Source organism: Lepidochelys kempii, chromosome 8, assembly GCF_965140265.1.
Source record: "Lepidochelys kempii isolate rLepKem1 chromosome 8, rLepKem1.hap2, whole genome shotgun sequence".
Lineage (NCBI taxonomy): Eukaryota > Metazoa > Chordata > Testudines > Cheloniidae > Lepidochelys > Lepidochelys kempii.
In genome coordinates this window covers 84,739,395-84,763,297 of record NC_133263.1, presented here as the reverse complement: position 1 = coordinate 84,763,297, position 23,903 = coordinate 84,739,395, and the positions used below count along the sequence as shown (strand labels likewise).

The window sequence follows — 23,903 nt, the reverse complement described above, 5'->3', positions numbered from 1 at the left end:
TCAAAGGCTTTCTGAAAATTTAAACACACTATATCCACTGGATCCCCCTTGTCCACATGCTTGTTGATTCCCTCAAAGAATTCTAGTAGATTGGTGAGGCATTATTTCCCTTTACAAATATCATGTTGATTCTTCCCCAATAAATTATGTTCATCTATGTGTCTGACCATTTTGTTCTTTACTATAGTTTCAAACAGTTTGCCCAGTACTGAAGTCAGGCTTACTGGCCTATAATTACTGGGGTCACCTCTGGAGCCCTTTTTAAAAATTGGCGTCACATTAGCTATCCTTCAGTCATTTGGTACAGAAGCTGATTTAAATGATAGGTTAAAGACTACAGTTAGTAGGCCTACAATTTCACGTTTGAGTTCCTTCAGAACTCTTGGGTGAATACCATCTAGTACTGGTGCCTTATTACTGTTTAGTTTATCAATTTGTTCCAAAACTTCCTCTAATGACACCTCAATGTGGGACAGTTCCTCAGATTTGTCACCTAAAAAGAATGGCTCAGGTTTGGGAATCTCCCTCACATCCTCAACCATGAAGACCAACAGAATTCATTTAGTTTCTCCGCAATGGCCTTGAGTGCTCCGTTAGCATCTCGATCATCCAGTGATCCCACTGGTTGTTTAGCAGGCTTCCTGCTTCTGATGTTGTCAAGGTTCCTTCCCCACTCTGAACTCTAGGGTACAGATGTGGGGACCTGCATGAAAGACCCCCTACGCTTATTCTTACCAGCTTAGGTTAAAAACTTCCCCAAGGTACAAACTTTGCCTTGCCTTTGAACCCTATGCTGCCACCACCAAACGTTTTAAACAAAGAACAGGGAAAGAGCCCGCTTGGAGACGTCATTCCCCAAAAATATCCCCCCAAGCCCTACACCCCCTTTCCTGGGGAAGGCTTGATAAACATCCTCCCCAATTTGCATAGGTGAACACAGACACAAACCCTTAGATCTTAAGAACAATGAAAAAGCAATCAGGATCTTAAAAGAAGAATTTTAATTAAAGAAAAAGTAAAAGAATCACTTCTGTAAAATCAGGATGGTAAATACCTTACAGGGTAATCAGATTCAAAACACAGAGAATCCCTCTAGGCAAAACCTTAAGTTACAAAAAGACACAAAAACAGGAATATACATTCCATTCAGCACAGCTTATACACCAGCCATTTAAACAAAAGAAAATCTAACGCATTTCTAGCTAGATTGCTTACTAACTTTTTACAGGAGTTCTAGAGAGCATTCCTGACCTGGTCCCGGCAAAAGCATCACACAGACAGACAGATGCCTTTTTGCCTCTCACTGCTTCTCTTACTTTGTTGTTTAGCCACAGTGGCACTTTTTTGGTTCTCTTACTGTGTTTTTGAAATTTGGGGTATACATTAAGTTGAGCCTCTATTATGGTGTCTTTAAAAAGTTTCCATGCAGCTTGTAGGGATTTTACTTTTGGTGCTGTACCTTTTAATTTCTGTTTAACTAACCTCCTCATTTTTGCATAGTTTCCCTTTCTGAAATTAAATCCTACAGTCTTGGGCTGCTGTGGTGTTTTCCCTGCTACAGGGGTGTTAAATTTAATTATATTATGGTCACTATTACCAAGTGGTCCAGCTATATTCACCTCTTGGACCTGATCCTGGTCCAGCTATATTCACCTCTTGGACCTGATCCTGTGCTCAGCTTAGGACTTGTGGGTTCCAGAACTCGCTGCTCCAAGGAGCAGTCATTTGATGTGTCTCTGCACCCCATCCTGAGGTGACATGTACCCAGTCAATATGGGGATAGTTGAAATCCCCCATTATTATTATTATTTTTTTTAATAGCCTCTCTAATCTTCCTGAGCATTTCACAGTCACTATCACCATCCTGGTCAGGTGGTCAGTAATATATCTATATCTATATATATATAGATATCGCTATATTCTTATTATTTGAGCATGGAATTACTATCCATAGAGATTCTATAGTACAGTTTGGTTCATTTAAGATTTTTACCTCATTTGATTCTACGCTTTCTTTCCCATATAGTGCCACTCCCCAGCCAGCATGACCTGCTCTGTCCTTCCAATATATTTTGTACCCTGGTATTACTGTGTCCCATTGATTATCCTCATTCCACCAAGTTTCTGTGATGCCTATTATATCAATATCCTCATTTAATACAAGGCACTCTAGTTCACCCGTCTTATTATTTAGACTTCTAGCATTGGTAGAAGCGCACTTTAAAAACTTGTCACTTTTTAACTCTCTGCCATTACATGATGTAGTGCCATGGCACCCAGACCGTGGCCTCTGTAAGGAACCTAGAAGGCAGACGTGGACAGGAGTCTAGACAGGGCAATGGAGATCAGCGACAAGTTCTGAGAGCAGGACCAATGGCTTGCTGATATGAGAAGTGCTTCCCTGTGGAGAGGAAGTCTGAGAAAGAACCAGCAATCCTCCTGCATTCTTTCCCAGGAAAGGGGTGGAGGACTACTATGCACATGACATAAATCTGCCCTGTAGGGTTGCCAGCCTACCATCGCCCCTCTAACTGCCTTTCTCCACTTAACCCTTTAACTGAACAACCCTCTCCCAACATAACCAACTGCTTCACCAGACACCCACAAATACTAGTGTTGGGGGGGAAACAAAAAACTGTCTCCTAAAGGGTATGTGGAGATCTGCAAAAGGGGAGCAAAGTTAAGGTTGTGGTGCATGGTCAGTGGTGTATGGTAGCTGTGGCAATGTTAAGATGGATATAGGTGGGTGGAGGAGGAGAAAGTATGTACTCTTGGGTGTCTTTAATTTTAGTTTCTTTGCCTTTGGGGTGTGTAAGGTACACTGAATACGCGGCAACCCTCAATGCTTCACAAGCTTTTGTGTATTAATAGAGGGATCTGGACTGTGGACTCGCAATTTTTACATTTTTGAAATTCCAGTGACTTAACTGGAATTACTCCTGACTTATGCCCTTTGCATTGATTTCCAGCAGGCTTTGAATCAGGCTCTTACCCCAGTGTGAGCAAAAGGAGAATCAGCTCCATAGATTGTACAGTACTGGAATCCTTTGGCTTGAAATAAACTACAAAAATAAGCTATAATTATTATTATTATTATTCACACAGTTAAGCTAGCTGTTTCTACAGATTTTATATCTGCAAATCCAGATATCCATTCATAAGGAGAATCTTGTGGATGGTTACACACTTGCATGAGTTGGATTTAGAGCAATGTACATTCAAGAAAGTCAAATATGGATATAAGGATTCTTCCTCTTTTTTATTTTTCATTTTTTATTATTTTTTTTAAGTTTGACAAAAGTTTGGATTATTTCCAGGTAAGCACACAAGAGCAATGGCTCCTAACAGTTTACTATGTTTACTCAAAACTCCACACACACAAAACACACAAACTTTTTGCCTTGCACTCAGAACTCAAAATGCCAACGGTCCTATGACCCAGCTGTGAGCTAGAAAAACATTTGGGTACTGGCTTCCACAAGAACACATCAAAACACACCCACTTTTCTTCTAAAATGCCTATCTACTGTAGGGCCTGAATACTCTCATTTAGTTAACTTGCTGTACAGCCTGTAGGAATGCTGGAAACAAAATTGGATGTTTTATTCCGGTGCCTATAAAATGTTCCCACATTAATAGCTCTTAGATCATGATGCTAGTGCTTGTGATCTGGGAACAGACTAAAATGTCAGGGTGTATTTATGCATGCACCACATTCTGCTGTCTGTGAAATGGACTGATTGTTTATTTACTAACTGAAAACAAGATACTACATTCCGAAAAATAATTGTGCTTTTGCAGCCAGTTTTATTATGACAGAAAACATAACCCACAGCTGGCCAAATCCAAGCAGTTCCACCTAAGTCAGTGTGATTATTCACATGAGGAGGGAAAACACTAAATATCAGTCTTTTAATGACTTCTTCCCATCCTCCCTATTTAGTATGAAAGGAAAGAAGATAACTGAAAGGAGGCAGAGCAGGCAGGTTTTAGAAAATGCAAAGCCAAGATACTAACATGCCTGCAAAAAAGTTACAGACTCAGGAGCTTTCGCAGAAGGGGCTACTTTTGGATGTCCTCTCTAATAGATTCATCAGGTTTGTGTCATGGGGCTAAGAACTGGAGGAACCTTTTTTCTTTGTGAAGAAAACAACACAAGCACCAGCAGGGTCACCCAATGAAATTAATAGTGTGAAAGTAGAATGAATTATATTGAAATTATAATTCATTAAAGAAATGCTACTTGAAGGGTTTGTTGAAATATAGTTGTCAGGAAGAGAAACATTAAGGAGTGTGAGACAATGGGTCCTCAAACTAATTAACTTAGAGCTCCTACTGAGCTAGGAGATTGGTAAACGTTAGTATGCAAATAAGATATGTATGTATATTTGTCAGTTTCTGCTTTCTTTTGTCTCTTATGTTAAATTGGCTTTGGCTTAGCTGTATAAATAAGTTATCTTGAGCCTCAGAGAGTGGCTCACATCTGGGTGCATTAGCAAAGCGCTTTGCTAATAAACAGAGTGGTCTGACAAATTATGTGAGTCCTGAATCTGACTTTGACAATACGCAGCAGGTTTAAAACAAACAAAAGGAAGTATTTCTTTACACAATGCACAGTGAACCTGTGGAACTCAATGCCAGGGGATGTTGTGAGGGACAAAACATAACAGGTTCAAAAAAGGAATTAGATAAGTTCCTAGAAAATAGGTTCATCAACAGCTATTAGCTAAGATAGTCAGGAATGCAACCCCATGCTCTCAGTGTCCCTAGCCTCTGACTGCCAGAAGCTGGGAGAGGACAACAGGGGATGGATTACTTGATGATTGCCCTGTTCTGTTCATTGCCTCTGAAGCACCTGGCATTGGTCACAGTCAGAAGACAGGATACTGGGCTACGTGGACCACTAGTCTGACCCAGTATGGCTGTTCTTATGAAATGGACATTTTAGGTTTCGGTATAACACATAAAAATACACAAAATGGGTTAAAGTTCACATTATGTTACCATAGATGTGAAATACAATACAAAATGCACTGTGAACAGCAGCCAGTGCAAACATGTCTGGTTTGTTTACTCTAGGTATTATGATATCTGCATTAGAAAATGAGCAAAAGAAATTGCAGCTGTTGTGTCAAATCTAAATGCTTGAAGTTGTTTTTATGAAATAATCTAGCCACACCTCCCTTTAGCCATGTACAGTATTTGAGAGTAAATTCCCAATGTGCAATCCTGGCTGGTATCTAGTTTCAGTTTTACTTGTGGTGAATGTGATTAAAACACCAATTCTGAAATTCCAGTTGTAAAACAAACACACACACACACACACAGAGCACTGTTGATTCCCATGACAATTTTACAGAACAGGGCTGGATTAAACCATATAGCAACAAAAGTTAACAGACTGCTTAATAAGGTCAACCTTGTTGCCTGAATCTGTGATAAACAATGATGCAAAAACATCTCATCCAGTAGTTCACTATGGCCGTCTGAATAAAGCTACACAGTCTGTATATGAAACCACATACTCTGCCACAGCAAAACAAAGCATTGTAATATTTACTAATCAAGCTACTTATCATATCCAGCATATCTGAACTACTATTGATCACTATGATTTTCTAAGATTTTTACCTATTTTAAAATATTAACCACTGCATGTGAGCCAGTCTCATTGCAAGTGAGCTCTTCATTATACCAACTGTAAGTTGGAATGTAAGTAAGTAAGAATGGAATTAAAAAAGCAGGGTAGCCAAATGATTGCAGTTTTTATAGATGCCGGGCTCCATTTGCACTGCCTCTCTCAAAGTCTGCTTCAACAAATCCTATATTGGACTATCATACACCACATATCTGTTTACCAGCTGTCAAAGTAAATTTAGAGTACAGAGGGGCATATTAGAAAACACACAACAGACATTGCTAAGCACAGATATTCACTAGCTTAGAATTTTGCCAGCAAGCTATTAATCAGCCTAATGAACTGCTGTTTTCTATTTAGAACACTATTAGTTTCTTATGATTTGTTGATGTTTGAGCCACAAGGACAGCATCATGTGGCTAGAAAAAGTGTTGCCTTTAAGTACACATTAACAAATAATGTAGTGGGGCCTGTACGTATATACGCTGATTCCCTCTACTGGAAATAAACAGATCTGCTCAAATGTTTATACAAAGGATAGGAGTACTTGTGGCACCTTAGAGACTAACCAATTTATTTGAGCATGAGCTTTGGAGAGTGAATTTGTGTGGGGGGTGGAGGGTGAGAAAACCTGGATTTGTGCTGGAAATGGCCCAACCTGATGATCACTTTAGATAAGCTGTTACCAGCAGGACAGTGGGGTGGGAGGAGGTATTGTTTCATATTCTCTGTGTATATATAAAGTCTGCTGCAGTTTCCACGGTATGCATCCGATGAAGTGAGCTGTAGCTCACGAAAGCTCATGCTCAAATAAATTGGTTAGTCTCTAAGGTGCCACAAGTACTCCTTTTCTTTTTGCGAATACAGACTAACACGGCTGTTACTCTGAAACCTATACAAAGGATGTCAGCCCTAATGCTACAGAGAGCTAGTGGAGATTTTCCAGCAGAGCCAATGGTAGTAGAGGTTTGTAACTTGGTGCAAAAGTCATGAGTCCACTTGTCACTCAATCTATGCAGTCACTGAATGTCTGAGGTCTTTGTTTCCTATCTCAGTACTTCATTATATGGCAGACCGTACCATGCATTCTTTATAAGATCATTTAAAATATGTTGTTATGGAATGGTACCATTGAATTATTGTTTTAAAAGTTAATTGAAAATTGTTGTAGAGAACGCTGCTGTGGCTGATTAGGTACTTCGGTAGTTTCCTGATACTCCCACAGGTCCCTATGTGCTGTGGTTGGTTTATGCATTAAGAATTAATAAACTGAGCTTTTTAAAATAATGATATGAAGTGACTGTATACTGTTTGCCTTCACATCAGTTTAATAGCATTGCATGTTGTGGGTGAAATGTTACTCATTGAGGCTCAACAAATGGTATATGCAATATTTGTGAAGATGTGGCACAAAACCAGTTAACAAAAATGGCAAAATTATAGTTAGTGATCAAGTAATGTAAGTGAGATCTGTGTGGGTGTAGAGGGTCTGCCCCTGTAGAACTCATTGCAAGATCAAGGCCCTAGTTCAGTAGTGTAATATTTTAATTATTTAAAACAATAAAGGTAGCATAGTGCACAATATTTGCTAAAAATTCTCAGGTCTTAAATTGGATTACAGTAGTAGCTCTTCTTCCATGCTACTAAACTTTACATCATTCACTTGTCCATCTATAAATAATAGTCAGGTGCAGACACAAAATGGTTCAATGTCAAGCTAATTCTGTCTAACAGTGAAAACTAGCTTTTCCCCTCCTCTTAATTTTTTAAGCAAGCAATTTACATAATGTAGTACATATCAAGGTTAAGTTTTCCTTTCAACACTGAGCTCCCTCCAATTGCTGTAAATTTACTCAAAAGCACTTTCTCCTATACCTCTTGATGCAAGCTCTCAGAATACAATGCTTTTAAAAGATCTAACTGGCTGCCACTGCAGATGGAACAGCAAAGTATAAGGGTAAATTGTTAATAATAATTAAAGCTGTTTACCCCTTCCAATGACAATGCTGCCTCATCTAAAACAACGAGGACCTAACCACATCAGCCACAGCATCAGGGGCTCATTCACTTGCACATCTACTAATGTGATAATATGACATCATGTGCCAGCAATGCCCCTCTGCCATGTATATTGGCCAGACCTGACAGTCTCTATGTAAAAGAATCAATGGACACAAATTAGACATCAGGACTGGTAACATACAAAAGCCAGTAGGAGAACACTTCAATCTCCCTGGACATTCAATAACAGATTTAAAAGTAGCCATCCTTCAACAAAAAAACTTCAAAAAACAGACTTCAAAGAGAAACTGCAGAGCTACAATTCATTTGCAAACTTAACGCCATTAATTTGGGCTTGAATAGGGACTGGGAGTGCCTGGCTCACTACAAAAGCAAATTTTCCCTCTCTTGGTATTGACACCTTCTCATCAATTATGGGGAGCAGACCACATCCACCCTGACTGAACTGGCCTTGTCAACACTAGTTCTCCACTTGTAAGATAACTCCCTTCTCTTCATGTGCTAGTATATCTATGCCTGTAAATGTAATTTTCATTCCATGCATCTGAAGAAGTGGGTTTTTTTACCCATGAAAGCTTATGCCCAAGGAAATCTGTTAGTCTTTAAGGTGCCACCAGACTCCTCATTGTTTTTGTGGATACAGACTAACACGGCTACCCCTCAGAAACGCTGCCTCATCTAGTTTCCCCAGAAAAACATTTTGCAATAATTATTTGTGCAAGTCATATAGCAGGAACTAGACATGTCAAAAATACAAACTGGCACCGGTTCATTTTCATTTCTGTACAGTGGCTATATGTAATACATTTTGCAATACATTACACACATAGCAGCGTTTACTTTGAACTCAGAGGGCCTGATGCTGTGAGATGCTGACCATCTGCTACATCAGTTGACTTCAGGATGAGCTGATTCTTTCTCTCTCTCTGGTATTTTTAAGGTGCCTGCCACATCAGCAGTTACAGGTGCTCAGTTCCCCTCAGGTTCAAGCTGTACATTTTGAGAAATTTTGGCCAGGATTTTCAAATGTAGGTGCCTAAAATTAGGCTCCTATGTCCATATTTCGGCACCTGATTTTCAAAAATGCTGAGCACCCCAGCTGCTCCCAGTGACTCTAGTTGCAGCTTTTTATGGTGCTTGGCATCTCTAAGAGAGCCAGACAGCACTTCCTACAATAAAACCTGCAGGAACGGCAAGGGAAGAAAAACCCAGGTGAAGTTCCAGGATCTAGCAAACTTTTTAGGAGGCCAGGGGCCATCTGCACTAAAGTCCTATACTTCCATGACAACTCTATACCATGAGCAGCCTCCAGAAACTCCTCCTAGGCATTGCTGCCCTCAGATATCACGCCGCCACCGACGGGACTCCACATGCAAAGTAATACAGCCTGAGGACACCGTCCCTTTCCTGGGTCTGATGTTCCCCCAGCCATACACCCACCCAACCTGTGGTTGTCCACTCCCTCCGCACAGATCTCAACTTTCGAGAGCTCTCGGGAGGCTTTGGAAGGCAGGCATGCAGTCGTGGAGGATGCTGATCCCCTTCCCAGCTGTGCAGAAGGGTAGCAAAATTGGGCCCAGGCTCAGGCCCTTAAGCCTTATTTCACTGTATTGTCTTACATTAATCATATGTTTGCACTAGGCTGTGTCATCCTCTGCCTCTCAGTCACAAGGCAAAGTGTGAATGACAGCAAATCACACCCCCAACTAACTACTTTATGCATAAACAAGGAGTAGGCAATGCTTTCGTGAGGTAGCTGTTGGGTACTTAACACTGCATTTATGCCCTCTTAAAAATCAGACCAAATAGGATTCCAGCCTCATCCATGTGACAAAATTTCCAAAGTTCCCATGCTAAAATTGTTCTGGAAATTGAAGACCTCATGGGATACCACCAAGATTTTTAACATGCTACCTTTTATGCTGCCACCACAGGAAGCACAGAACTGTATATTAAGGCAGTTAATATACTGTAATTTAGCTGATCACTGAATAGTAATCCCACAAGGCTGGCAAGAACATCAAGAGCGCAGATTTTATAAAATTCCTTTTGACGTGAAATTATATAGTGTTTGCAATAACAAACTAGGGATAGGGTTATACACAGAGTTTCCTTAGAACTCCTTCTGAGCTTGCTTATCAGATGTTCCCCAATATTCTTCTTCAGGAGTGAAGCATTTTCTGGACAGTCTGTCTCTCTTTCTGCCTATCAACTCAAAGAACAAAGTCATGCCTACTTCAGAATGAAAGTGTTAATAATCATTAATCTTCAACATACACATTTCTGTTGTAAAGCAATTGGCTAATTAGCTCTGAGGTGTACCCTAATAACTTTCAACCACTCAGGCTGAAGGCCACTAGGATGGTTTCAACTGGTAAAACAAGTCTGTTTTAAAGAGGCCCCATTTCAGGTTGTACAATGTCAGCTTGTTTCACAACTATCACCCATTTGTCACTCATTACTTAAGGCTCTATTCACCATTAAAGATCCATGGCCTTTTGCCTGGAGCTCTTGCCTTCATGCCCAGACCAAGCAATTGCATGGAGATGGGTCACTGTTGTGAGAATTTGGGCCAGAGAAAGCCAAGCAGGGCTGCACATTTCAGGGGTCTATTCTGGCTATGCTCACACATGTCCCCTCTCTTTGTGCAATATAAAATAAAAGAGTAACATGGTTTGTTTCCTACTTAGAAATGCAGTGTAAATTTTCAGAAATGTGTCATTTAAACGTACATATTTAAAGGTGGCAGATGCTGAAATAAGTGATCTGCATGAAGAAGGAAGAACCAGCCCAAAAATATAAAAGTTACATATTTCAGAACTGATTAAACAAACAGAAGTGTGGGGGGCAGTTGTGTAGTTATATCTGACGTGATTTACCATATGTACCACCTTTCTTCATAGTTTGTGCTCTCCAGTTCAGAAGAGAGAAATGGCTGTCATTAAAACAATTATAAAAGGTTAAGGAGAAAATGTAGAATGGCATGAAAGAGCATCTACAACTACAAATGCACAAACTGGGAATGAAATGAGCACAGAATTCACCGCTTCTTTTGGACAGGGGAACCATCTTTGACCTTTGCAATTTACTGAGCAACTAAAAAGTGCAAAAATCACTGAGTGAAATCCCGGCACTATGGAAATCAACTGGAGTTCTGACACTGACTTCAACAGCAGTGGTGCAAGTAAGCCGGTACGGTCAGGTACGCCATACCATTAAGACATTTATTGCCGGTACGCCATACCGGAAAGACTTTTTCAAGAATGAATTGTAGAGCCCTGAGCAGATACAAATTTATACCTGCAGATGTGGATATCCACAGATAGAAATCAGTATCCGCTGAACCTAAGGGCTCTCCCAGGAACCACAGCAGAGAAAGGAACAGAACGTGATGCCACTGCTCCCAGGAGCCAGCACCCCACACCAGCAGCTCCTCCAGCACAGCTATACCACCCCCAGCCCCACCCTATGGCGGGGCTGTACAGACCCCAGACAGGAGACGCAGCTGCATGGAAGGGCTGGGGGTGGCATTTACAGCTGCAAGCATGATAGATTAACATTCCCTAGGCCCTAAAATTCTCAGTAACTTAGTAGAAGAGTAGGGTTCTCCAACAGAAAGTGGACAAGAAAATGAAATACTCTATGCTTATGTAAGGCTCTGGTGACTGGGAGTTGCAAGTCCCCCCTGTGCCAATACACAGAGAATAGGAGCTATAGAGCGTTAGCAGCTTACGCTTTTAGCTCTGAAAGTCCCTGATGCATCAGCCAAGTGAGCAGATAGAGAGATGGAATTCTAGACATCTTTGATCAAAGAGGCAGGTAATGTTGTGAGCATGGACATGCATGTAAACCTTGCTTTTCAAGTCTAACCTAAGGGCTTTAAAATACTGTATTCCAATTGGCTAATAAAAGCTGTCTTCTTTTGAAAAGGCTGCCCTGGGTTCTGTGTCACTGAATAGGTAAGTCTCTGACAGGGGTCTAACTCATTTGGAACTGCTGGAGGAACCACAGTGAGAAACAGAGGTGCTGAATCCAAAGACCCAGTCTTGAAGTGGTGGAGCTGCAGGGTCTTCCTTGCAAAAGTGGAGGTCTAGGGCCGTACTAAAGTAGTATTCTTCCAGAGATCCTGTGTAAAGGTCAGAGGCCTAGCATGCCCAGAGGATCGATGGCCGCTGGTGGTAGCAGTGGGATGCTGTCTGAAATCATAGTGTTTTGCAAAAAGCGACCACAACAGTAAAAACAAGCTTAGTCAAAACTACTGTAGGGAGAAAGTGGTTTATGTTCTGAGTAGACAGAAGGAAAGGACAGTTAAGGAAAATGACATATGATCAACTCCTTAAGAGGCAGACAGCAGAGCTGTGCAAAGGGAGAGTTAAACTTTAAAAGTGAACCAAGGCACAACTGTTTGACCTACTACATGAGGACAACCAGGCAAAGAATTAAAGTCCAGACCCAGACAAGGTTCCCGGAGGGTCAGGCTGGGGGAAATAGAGACATAGATACAAACAGAGTCAAAGCAGGACAATCACAGTATCTGCAGCAGCCGAAGCAATTGCAGGGTGTCCTCAAGATCAAGTTCCCCAACCTAAAAGCTAGAGCGGCAAAAATTGCAGCTGGAAAAAAAAGAGGTTTCAGGTGGAGGAGCAGGAACTAAGCTGGAATGTCAGACGCTGGCTGATCAGGAAAAGACAAAACCGAGTGAGCCAAACATGAGAAACAGCAGCAAAAGCAATTTGGAAACTGAGAACCTGAGGAGCAAGAGATCACATGTGAATGGTAAGTAGGGAGAAACTCTGGGATGCCAAGATCACAGGAAACACATGTAAATTGGGACAATAATTTAGAAGGGGGGTATTGATGCCTACCCCACTGCCTTTCAGAAAGCTTGCTATTTAAATCACGTTCCCCCTGTGGATAGGTTCCAAGGTCTCACTCCCTTTCTGACACCCAAAGTATAGAGGTGTGTATAATCAAATGGATGGAACTGATTCAGGGAGTGAACTTTTTTAAAAAGCCTTATTGCTTAAGTTTGAACTGATGCCTGAGGCTTACAGAAGACGGTTTGGGAGCATGCAAAAGAATATGGGGGTGACATATATGGAGGTTGCAGCCCAGATGGAGGAGCACCTCCGCAAATGGGGAAAAGGTGCAAGAGTTACTATCCTGGATGTTTGTCTGATTGGTGGCATTAGAACAACTTAGGAGGTGTGTCCCCATAACCTTAAAACATGGCTAGTGCTCCAGAACCCAAGGCTTGCATTGTGCAGCCTGACTGGCAGGTGAATTTATGGATAGTAGGCCTGGTTCAGAAAAGAAAACCCAAAATGGGACTGGCCCAAGTCAAGGTCCCATAAAGGGGTTTCTCAGAAATGGGATTTAGGTAAACCTGAAGTGGAGGTATTGGCCAACTCAAGCAGACCATCAATGAGAGATCCCAAGGACCCAAGACATTATGTCTGTAATAGGCCTAGGCATAAGTGGGCAGAGTACCTGAGACTCAGTTTCCTGGGGTCTGGCCATGGCCCGCTAAGGGTTAACCTAGAAAATACAACTGCAGGGAATGTCAGCTCCTCAAGTCTTTGGTACTAACAGTATAATGGAGGATTCAGAGGCCTCCCCACTAGCTCCTCTAGGAGATAAAATGTTCAGACTGCTGAGTTTAACCCTTAGGCTCTGGTGTACCAAATTCACAGGGTTTCCTCAGGTCAAGTAGTGGGTGTAGGCAGGAGACTTGGGGGGGGGGGGTCAGAGCATAAAGGGGAATGGACAAAGGTCCAGGACTTGTGGGACATGAGTGCTGAGGTAACTCTGGCTCTCCCTAACATAGCTGACCCCAATAAGTTTGTATCCAATGAGTATCTAACCCTGGGGGGGTGTTTGGATCCCCAGTTAAGGTGCCTGTCCCAAAGATATACTTGAAATCGGGTACCAAGAAGGGGCACAAAGAGGTTGGGGTGCATGACCAGTTACCTATGGGGGTGCTGATAGGAAATGATTTGGATGACTAGCCTGGCAGAGACCGAAGCACCTTGATTCTTACCAGGAGCCAGAGAACATCATGTCTTCACCTAGGGTCACAGACCAGCATGCATGGGGCTAGAAAGCTGCTGCTTTTGGCTTGGGAGAATGCACTCCCTGGGGCAGAGCCGGACAGAGCTGGGACTGAGACTCCAGCCAGAAGTAGGAAAACTGAGGCACAGCTTAGAAGTGCTGTGACTCAAATTCCAGCCGGTGAGGATGGATAGGTTACTCTCCCTGCCCCAGTAGCAGAGTTTCAAGCAGAGCATCAGAGTGCATCCTCTTCAGAGAAGCTGAGAATGATAGCTAGCTCTGGCAGTATAAACCTTGTACAAAGGTCTGCAGGAAAGATTCCTGTGGAAGAAGGGATACCTTTACAGGGAATGGGTTCCCTCCAGGGAAACTGAATTTTGGGGGGATAAGGATGGAGTTGCAGGTCCCCCTGGGAGTAGCGGAGCTGCAGGACTCTTCCTTGCAAAAACTGGAGGGCCTAGAACTACATGGGTATACTGCCAGAGACTGCGTAAAGGTAAAAGGCCTTGTGGATCCATGATAGCTAGAATTTAGTTTTAAAAATTATTGTAACAGCAAGCAAAAGAAGTCCCTCAAGAAATGAGCGGGTGCTCGACAACCTTGTTACCTTGAAGTGCCTCATTTCTCCCTCTGAAAAAAGGATTTGGGATATAAATTACTCTTAGCTCCGAGAGAGGCTCCCATTCTTCATTTATGGCATGTAGCAATTCAAGCCATTTCCAGAGGACTGCATGGCTACCAGTATACTGCTAACGAACCTGCACCAGTCTGCATTAGGCATTTGACATAAGCCAAAATGCATGCAACAATATGTTCCTCTGCAGAGGCGGAAAGAGCACGCAGATTATCTCCACGTGTTCCAATGCTCTCTTTTTCGATCCCTTCTCACCATCTTTCCTTGGACGTAAAAGTAAAAATGTAATTGATCATCAATAGAACAGGAAAGACATCAAGAGGAGTTTAGTCAAAGTGAGAGCAGTGGGATTAGACCTCTCTCTATTTTGCCACTCCATAAAAGGTGCGAGTCTTGGTCATATGCAATTGTGTGGGAGGCTGATCATGTGGGGTGTTTTCTTGCTTTACAAGCCACTCTTACATCTCCTCCTTGTTCCACTGTATTTAAGTGTTAAACCAGCAGGATAGGGATGTCTGTTTTTGATACATACTTTGTATAGGTTTTAGGTGCTTTCTCTTCCAGAAAGCTAGACTGTGCTGACCTGTGAATTGGAGCAAATGACAATTTGGAATAAGATTTAGGACACAGCTGCTGGTAAACTGAGAAGGAGCTCAGAATCAGAAAACAGGGAAGACTTCTGGGTCCAGGTTCTTTTCTTTGGTTATTCTAGAAGAATGGGGAGGGGAGTACTCGTATTGTCTTTCCCCCTCATCTGAGCCTCCAGCTCTAGTTGTGTTCTAATGTCTGTCAGATGCAGATCAATATTTCACTGTGCTGTAATTTCTTCTAGTTTATTTTATGCTGTAACATACTGAATGTGAGTATCATCAAGGCCAGATTTTCACAACTAAATGTGCAAAAATGTATATGTCATTACTGCACTTGCACATGTATGCTGAAAAACTGTTCCAGCAAATGGCCAGCCAGACCCATAACTAACTATCTGACTGCACGATTACCTGATTCACAAATGCATCTCAGTAATTACACATACAAGCCTGGTGCACAAATGTGAATGCACAGTTTTGAATATCTGGCCCTCACTTACTTGCCCAGCATCAGACAGTAAGTAGCTAGCAGAACTGAGAATGAAACCCTAAAATCTTGACACCTCATCTATGCTTTGTCTAGCTATTCTAATGACAACTGAGTTAGACTAAGAATGCCTGATGTTGCCTGTTCTCAGTCCTACTCATTGAGCTGTAGCAGCAGGGATTCTTTGTGAAAATTAGACTTTAGACATCATAAAAGATAAATGGTGCATGAATGTCTGATGCAGAATGGTTATAATCATAATTTGTATCCTATTGCTCCATAATACTTGCCGGTAATGTTTAATTTTCCAAAATTATTACATTTCCAGTTCATAGGAGTCTTTTTCTTAGCATATGCACAACATGCCTCAGGCGGCATATGACCAGATTCATCACTGAATTTGGACTGCTGGTTGAATCATTAGCTTCCCCGGCTCGGGCCAGGTACTGACGGGGAGTGCGACTTGAGCATTGATCAATGTCCCCCTTCATAGGAGTGAAAACATGAAAGTGACTACATGCTTTAACCCATTTTTCCCCCAATCATTTTTAACACAATGTCTGGTTTGAGAATGAAATCTCAAAAACCAAAAGTTTCAAACCAACCAACCAACCAACTTATTTTTCTTATCTGTACTTTTTAATCTCTCTACATTTCAGACTCCATTCCTTGCATTACGTGATATGAATAGCCAGTTCTTGCTATCGTTCTCTTGCACGGCATAAGTAGCCTGTGTATTCCTAGCTGGCATTCCTCTGCATCTTCCTTTTCTTTTCTTCAGAGATCTTGCCTCTCTGCATAGGAATCTTCTCAAAAGGAAACTTGGTGAGAAGAAATAGAACAAGCCAAATTCTGCCCTTACTTTTAAACCGATGGCACAAGCATGACTAAAAGCAGTGCAAAACAATTACACAGAGAATGACTAATTAATCCTTCCCATAGAACTACACAATAAAAACTCAAGTTCATTTAACTTAAAATTTGTACAATTATATCCTCTTATAAGAATACGCTACGCAATCATTTGAACTGTTGCTTTGCCTGGACAGTTATGAAATACCACTACATCTTGTATACAGAGCTGTGTCTAGTAAATTCACCACAACAGGCTGGACAGCTTTCACATTGCACAAGTCTTGGTGCTGATGGTCTGAAGGGTTTACTAAAAGATCTAAAATGCTTTATTGTCCTTGTACTTTTCTTAGGGGGGCTGATTTTTTAAAGTTTGCAAATGCCATTTCATATGCAATCACATGTGCACAACCGTATGCCAAGTTTTGCCTCTGGTTACCATTACTTGTTACAATATTCAAATTGTGTACTGGCTATTTGCATGTGTAAATAAATCTGCTTGTGCACTCTCAGTGATTATATATGCAAATTAGGAAAGCAATTGCACGTGCACTTTTATTCACAGCTGTGCACAATTTTGAAAATCAGGCTCAGGAAGCGATGGACAAATCTTAAACGGTAAAAAAAAAAAAAAAATGACCTACCATTAGATAATTACCATTTCAATATATTTTATAAGCAGGCAGAGTTCTTTAAAAACAGAATTATCACCATACAGGCAGATAATGGCTCCCTGGAGATATGTAGACTTTTAAGTCTATTGTTCTTTTAACAGATGTCCTTAAAAATGAGGGCAACTGTATTAAAATTAATGGCTCTATAATACATACAAACTGCATGAATATGAGCACTAGCCTTTCTGAATAGTCCATGTGCAGCACATTGTCTGTTACAATGAACAGTGCATCAGCTCTGAATGGTTGTGCTTGAGCCGCCAGGCATGGAGTTACAAGTGGAGCTTGTAACATTATGTTAATTAGGTCTAATATTTTAATAGGCAGCCATATTAGAACACACTCTATATTTATTTTGCCTTCATCTCTGCAACCATTGCCATTTATTGTAGGATGTTCTGTGCAGTCTTACACTAACAGCAGCTCTATGTGACTAACAGTGAATATATTCACAAAATGATAACACAGGCCGATTTGAATTTAAACATCTGCTTGATCAAATAAAACCTTTAGAGTAATGATCAGAAGTGACCCTTTATTCCAAGTTTCAGAGTAGCAGCCAAGATTTTCCATTTACCAAACACTAACAAAAACCAGTCTTCAATCTTTCTTTTCCCTTTCATAAAAATTCAACCAGAATCAGAAGCCTGAATTTAAACAAAACAGTGTGTTTTTAGAACTGAGACATGGCTTGTGAAAGTTGCCATTCTCTGGTTAGGCAGCCCCCCTCAGAGTGTAACTGCTGTTTCAGACAAAGTTGTATGGCGTAGTTAGCCATACAACTTTCAGCCAGGCTCAGTTACTGGGGCATGTGAATATTAAAAGTCAAATACTCCAACATCACTTACATTTTCTTTCTGAACATTTTAACATTTTATAATAGAAACTACCACCAAGTTACCAATATCATGACGTTTAGAAAATAATGTCATTATACATTGTCACTGGTTTCAGGTTAAAAAAATCCTCATTATCTGAATATTGTTCTGACTGGTTAAGATTTAATAGCAAGAACAAAGTTTTTAAAAGCTCATGAATGGTGAACTCAATACTAATAGGGTCCTTTCAACCTATACACTGCACACATACCTCACATAGAAGGATCCACATTAGCTCACACAGTGAACTTGGTATGAGGTATAGTCTTACACAAAGTCAGCTGCTCTTCTAACAGATGCTGTGTTACTTATTTAAGGATTCATTGATGGGTGATGATCTATCTTCTTTTTGACATCAAAGTAGATGCACTACATCTATTTTATAATATTCAGGTGTTCTTGGAAGCAAAACACTTTGCAGATTACATTAGTGTCTGCTTAGTGCAACACAGGGCTTGTCTGAACACAGTTTCTGTACTGTTATATCAGTTTAAAAACTGACATATTTAAAGCAATACACTGCCCTAGTATTGTTGCAGTATAAAGGTGCTTATATCAGTATAGTTTATTCTCAAAAGTTTATGGGATTCTAAACTGATATAGTAAGAGCACTTTTTAAAAAACACAAAACTGTATGTGGACCAGCCCAAAGTTGCATGGAATTGGTAAAGAGAAAATTACACCCACACACACTCGCCTATGTTGGCTCTTTCTACAATATGGAATGAATGGAAAGCTAAAGAAATCCTGTTCAAGAGAGCGGCTTACAAATCCAGCCCAGTTCTGTTCCCTTTGTGGGATTTCTGCTATTGACTTTAGTGGGAGTGAGATCAGACACCCAGTGAGATCAGAAATGGGCTGAAAATGCAAAACTGGGAACCCAATTCATTTGTTTGACAGACCCAAAATGTAGGAATTTGTCAAATCTGAGGTTCTGGTTCAGGCTCATGAGTATTATTATCTACGTGGGAAGAAAGTCTTTCTCCGAGTTGCCATAACCACTTCTGACAGCTTCTCCAAACTTTGTACACAAATGACATGAAAAGCCCAATCCTGCTCTCACTGAAGTCTAATGGCAAAACTCTGTTTAGATGGACGAATTAATGTTAGCAGATTGAGATGTGGCCTGAGTAAAGATACACTTCTCAGAGACAAGACTTGCAGTGGAAGAAGCCTCCAGAAAACAGACCAACAGGTTAAATCAAGAGTGGGGAAGGAGATTTTAAGAATAGTTATTCTTTTATGCAACAATTAAAAGATATTTTTAAATGAGCTACAAAAAGATGAGATAAGATAGAAACAAAACAAAAAAAAGAAAACTTGTTTTCCTCTCAGTGGAGGAGACAATTCCTTCCTATCTTCAGAAATAAAACATTCTTCATGATCTTGAAGTTAGCATTTTATAGCCCCAGTCTCAATTTTATGCACTAAATATAATCCCTTATACTTGAAGACAACATTAAACAATAAAATCATAATATATTCAGCTGGCTGAAACCACTAGTGCTACTTTATTAGTTTAAAAGTCTTAATATTTGCATGGGATGCTTGAAGGTCAAGTTCTACTTTAACTTCCAATTTCTCCCTATAAATTGACAGAGTATACACATGTGTGCAGCATGGATATGGGGTATGCTTATGTTAGTGTACATTAAAAAACAAAAAACAGAATCTCATGGGCAAGCAGGATAAAAGTATAACTGGAGTTCCTCTCTCTCCCAAGAGTTGACCAAGTTTAAACCTGAGAAGTGCTGCTGGTCAGTGCCAAAGCACTGAAATTAGCAAGGTAATTTTCTAGAAATCAGTAGCAGAAATAAATGCAGCAAAATGAGCTCTTCAGCCTTGTAACTGTCTGCTGAATCTACCACCATATAAATACCTTTGAAGGTAGGGCATTTCCAATGGAAAATATAAGAAACAGAACTTCTTTAGTAGCATCTGATAAATGTCCCAAAGAAAAATTGTAATTAGAGTAGGTTATGTCAGCACCCAAGTAATTTCCATCTTTGTTTGCAAGTTCGGGGGGATCTCTCTCAGAGCATATGCAATATGCCCAGGCATTTGAGGGCATCATTATCAGCCAGATGGAGCATCGGTAGCCCTACATCGAAATAAGTCAGTGGGCATTCATCAAGGATATGTGACCTTCTGAAGTTGACCGCAGCTGCATCGTGGGACATTTGAAAACATCGTGTATACAGATTGGCCACACAGTTGCCCTGTCCTACTTGAAACCAGTTCAGAGATGCTTTGGCAGAGATCCCTTGGCAGATCAAAACCTGGTGGAGAGACGGTTGGGTCAGTGACGAGCGAGTGATTAACAGCTGTCATTGCTGACCACTTGTTGTGCCAAGCAGATGACCATAAAGGATAAATGCTGTTCTCATTGATCTTGGAAAGCAGCATGACAAACGCCTTCTAATGGCGAATATGGCAAGGCACTACGTTACTAAGTATTGGCAGCCATGGTGGCAATGGAGTCGCATGCAAAGTCCTAGTAACAATACACATAGCTTTGCTAAGCTCTACATCGACCAGCCTCGTGTGAGACGAGTGACACCAGACAGGAGCACACTACTCTGCTGTTGAACAGCAGAGGGCAAAGGCTGATCTTCTAAGTGCCCAGGTGCTCACAGCCCAGGTTGAGCCAGCCAGCCAATTTTCTGAGCAGGTTGTTCCGAGCGCTGAATTTGGCTGACGTCTTCCTCAAGTGGTTGCAGTACATTAATGACCTATCCAATGTCACACCTAGGTGAACTAGGAGACAGAATCTGCCTATGGCCCCAACCAAATGTAGCAAAGCAAACTTAAAGTTATGCATGTACTTAAGTGCTGGGAAGGACTGAAATTTATAAGAATAAGGTACAGGTTGCCCGATGGGATATAAACTAAAGGATATTTTAGTTTTAATTGAAGTTACTGCTCATAAAGGACCCAATCCTGAGTGCCTGCATACCTAGCACTTTTCAGGAGACACTCAGCACCTCACGGGATTGGGCCCTCACTGACTGATCATGCAACCCAGACTCAGACTGGTTTTACTGAGGTCAGAGAGGGGCTACTCAGATCAGTAACAGCTGCAAGACTGGGCTCCAAATATAGTACTTAAGTAAATGAGAGATCCGTAGCTCACTACCCCAGTCTGACCTCTTGGGATCTTGAGAAGGTTGCACATTAAAATAAGTTTTGTAGCCTCAAGTGAGAATTTGTCTTCATTACTAAACCATCACAGTGCAGCCTGATCTACACTGGGGGGGCATAAGGGGGAATCAATCTAAGTTACGCAACTTCAGCTACGTGAATAACACAGTACTTAGATCTACTTACTGTGGTGTCTTCACTGCGGTAGGTCGACTGCTGCCATTCCCCCATCGACTCCACCTACGCTTCTCACTCCAGTGGGGTACTGAAGTCGACGGGAGAGCGCTCGGTGGTTGATTTATCGCATCTTCACTACACGCGATAAATCGACCCCACTGGATCATTCGCTCCAGAGGTAAGTGTAGACATGCCCTCAGCTCTGAAGAGCCTCTGGGATGGGATAGCAAAGGGCTTTGCCAGTTTGGATTGGCAGTGTGGTGAGGGGAAGCTTCCACATTGCCTGTGTATGCTAGGCTTTCCTTCCTGAGCATTACATTAACCCACTTTCTTTAAAAAGGAGAGGAAAAGCAAAAACTCATTCTGGACAGACATTAAATATTGCAAAGAGTTCAGTAATCTATTCAAATCTTTTAAAAAAATCACTATTAGCTAGCAATTTTACAGCCATCATATTTTACCAACATAATTGGTTTCTGTATATATATTTTTTAAAAACTGCAATTAACAAGCAGGATTTTCTTGGCTCTTAAACTGGAATATGAGATATTAACACCCCAGGGTAACATGTGTCCATGTGTTATTGCATGATAACATTTCCATCATCTTAGCTAACAGACTACGCACTTCCTTTCTAATTCTGCTAAAATGACTGTTCTGTAAAGATAGCATTCCCTTGTTAAAAAGCAGATCTCCAGGGAGTTCCTCTGATTAAAACATAAATAAAATGTGTGAGGGTTTACAATTTATGTTCCAGTAATCTGTGTCTTCCAACATCACATGCACTGTAATCCCTTTCCTCCTGTATCATATGTCCTGTAATCCTCCTCATTTTCCTAAATCACATGCCCTCAAATCCTTCTCCATTTTGAATCTCAAACTCTTCTCCTCCACATATATATTATAATCCTGCTGCGCAATATGTGCTGGAAGCCTGCTCTGGCAGATGGATTTTCATTTTGCTCAACCTTATAGGTAACTGGTAATAAAAGTGTTTTATGTATCTAGTATTCATAGCCCTCGTGGTTATACGGGTTGTAATTTAATGTCTGTTGCGGTGCTATTCATAAACCATTCAAACTGTACTTTTCAGCTTTAGAATACCACTTGACTGAATTACTATTTTGCATTCAATCTGGTGGGGGATGGAGGGTTATTCTGTATGGAAATCACTCATAAGCATTTTTCAGCACACTCAAGATAATGTGAAGTTTACAGTAAGAGCAGTGCTTTACAGAAGATATATCAAAAGTTCTTATAACTAGAGAGGAGTATTTGGAATCAAAGCCTTATAAAAAGTAGTTTTTAAAAACAGCACTGAAACTAAGCCCTTGAAAATCAACACATATCTTCCATGGGAATTCAGTCCCTCTGTACCAGCTAGCTGCCATAATATAGAGGACTACCAAGCCTAGACACTTCTAGTACATGTCCCAGGCCTGAAGAAGAGCTCTGTGCAGCTTGAAAGCATGTCTCTCTCACCAGAAGAAGTTGGTCCAATAAAAAGATATCTCCCCACCCATCTTGTCTCTCTACCAAGCCTAGAGCATTGATTTTGCTGACTCAAACTGTTCTAGCAAGTCCATTAGGGATGCAAACACTGCAGGCCAATCCAATTCCAGAGATATCCAAGCAGGATTCTAGTATTGTCTCATATGCTTAAGACAAACCTGCCTTTGAGGAACTTTGAGTTACCTCCTCTTTGATGTTCTCTGTTCTGGGGCTCCTATACTGCTGTAACAATAAGATATATTAGCTGTGATACTAACTAGTCTAATTTTATCACACTAGAGTAAGCTGCCTCAGACCTTTGTGGAAGGTCTATTATTTCAACAGTGTAAGCACACACCACACCACCAGAGTCGTTCTTTACGCCTGTAGATTTTACTCCTCAAAATGCAAAAATCACAATTTAAAAGTTAAAAAATTAATTAAGAGTAATGACTGTTACAACTGATCCCGTCTGTAATACATGTACAAACCATTCATATCAGCTTAATCAGGAGAATGAACTTTAGTGGCTTCTGTCATAATAATCTATGAGGATAAGTGAGCAGGAACTATAGATTATATAGATTATTAAATACGACATACCCTTCAGGCCAGATATGACAGGTGTAAAAAATATTTTAACAAGACCAATAGCAAAGCATTAAATGAAGCAACATCCTGCCATATAGTAAAGCAGTAACACAATGGATGAGTTTTAAAAAAAATATTATACACTGTTAAATGGAAAAGTCCTAAATAAAGTTGTATCTGGTTGTAAAAAAAACAAAAAAAAAGTCTTTAGTGGGAGCTTAACCTAATCTACGAGAGTTTTACCATTGATTTCAACAGGAATAGGATGTAGCTCATTCTGTTTTGTTATTATACTTTCTTCCAAAGCAGTGAAAAATGAACCATGCACCAACAACTAGTGACAGGCAAAAGTGTTGTAAGAGTCATTACTACCTTAAGCATACTAATAAATCTAAGAATTTTAAATTAATATGTCTGTGTATTTTTAAAACTATTTTGTCAATGAAAAGGAGAGATTAGAGAATCTGAAATTAAACAACTTCTGAAAAAGGCATATTTTAGGGTTGACAACTTTCTGCTAGCAAAAAACTGAACACCCTTGCCCCTCTCCCTGCCCTGCCCTTCCTCCAAAGCCTCACCCCTGCCCTGCCCCTTCTCAAAGGCTCCGCCCCTGCTCACTCCATCCCCCTTCCTTTTGTCGCTCAGTCGCCCACCCTCACTCACTTTCACCAGTCTGG

At 40.8% G+C, this 23,903-nt stretch overlaps 1 protein-coding gene and 1 long non-coding RNA gene across 5 annotated transcripts in view; one reads left to right on the top strand and one right to left on the bottom strand.

Moving 5' to 3' along the window:
* SLC44A5 (solute carrier family 44 member 5) overlaps positions 1-23,903 on the bottom strand; it is a 183,408-nt gene that overhangs the window by 96,025 nt on the left and 63,480 nt on the right. The gene's annotated exons all lie outside the window — the stretch shown is intronic.
* LOC140916156 (uncharacterized) overlaps positions 12,123-23,903 on the top strand; it is a 64,118-nt gene continuing 52,337 nt past the window's right edge. For both annotated transcript variants that reach the window (XR_012160442.1, XR_012160443.1), the window contains exons 1-2: positions 12,123-12,436; positions 21,176-21,322. This is a non-coding gene — a long non-coding RNA (uncharacterized lncRNA). The remainder of the gene's footprint in view (positions 12,437-21,175; positions 21,323-23,903) is intronic.